Below are 1,226 nucleotides of genomic sequence, written 5' to 3' on the forward strand. Positions count from 1 at the left end.
AACATTTGTTTGTGTATATATTCATTTGTCGGTGCTGTCAATTAAAATTTCCTCACTTAATTAGGAAACAAAACAAACAGAGTTAATCACAAATTGATCCAGATTTCTATCAGCATCACATCGATGTTCAATTTTCTTAACTTTTCTTTATCCAAATAATGTAAAACAATAAATGAAATCTGGATCGGCGATCACTGAAACGCAGCTAGCCACTGTATACTCGAAAAAGCAATGTTGCCATTTTTTCTCAATAAACCATGTTCGAATCCTGGAAATTTTTGAAGATCACAGGGTTGCTTTTAGCATTTAGATTCTTGATGCAAAAATTGAGTTGCATTTAATTGCATTTAGATGACGAATTTTGTAGCATTTAGAGCTAAATGCGAGATGCGCTTTTACGCGTAAGCAAAAACAGCCCATTAGTCTCTTGCTCTTCTCTCGTGTGTGTTCACAGTCATTTTCAGGGTTGCATTAGGAGAGAAAAGTTCTAATATTTCAAGGTGGTGAATTTGGTGAAATTGGAGATTTGACGGCAATATTCCCCACCCCGTAAATAACCTCAGGGTTGTTTACCATCATCCAAGCCGACATCCAATGTAGCTACCTTCGTCGCCGGCCTCTCCATCACTCCAAGTTGGGTCTTAATTGTTACTCGCCTCACCTGACCGTCTTTCGCAGTTACTGTGCCGATTACTCTTCCTTTTGGCCACATGTTTCTCGCGAGATTTTCGTCTACGACGTTGACGATGCTGCCGACAGTTATTGGTGAAGATTTATGGAACCATTTGACTCGCTTGGTGAGCACCGGTATGTACTCTTTTACCCAACGCTGCCAGAAACGCTCTCCGAAAAGCTGTTCTTGATGCCAACGCTGCCTAAGATCCATTCCGTCGTTGCAGGGAGGTTTGTAGCCTTCCGCCGATCCCATTAGCAAGTGATTTGGAGTCAGCGCGATGTCATCCGACGACTCGAGGCTTACGAAAGTGAGTGTTCGCGAATTAATAGTGAACTCTGCCTCCATTAACGCGCTTCGCAGACTTTCGTCGTTGAAGGAATAATTCGGGCATATGCTCCGCAAGACGGTTTTCGTCGTTCGAACGAGACGTTCCCGTGCGCCTCCCATATGGGGGGCTACCCGGTGGGTTAAAGTGCCATTTGATGCGATCGTATTTGACGGTCATCTTGCCGAAGTCAATTTCGATGAGCTTCTCCCGCACAAGCTTTTC

This window comes from Rhagoletis pomonella, unplaced genomic scaffold, assembly GCF_013731165.1.
Source record: "Rhagoletis pomonella isolate Grant_MI unplaced genomic scaffold, Rhpom_1.0 Rhpom_scaffold_00009, whole genome shotgun sequence".
NCBI classification, from domain to species: domain Eukaryota; kingdom Metazoa; phylum Arthropoda; class Insecta; order Diptera; family Tephritidae; genus Rhagoletis; species Rhagoletis pomonella.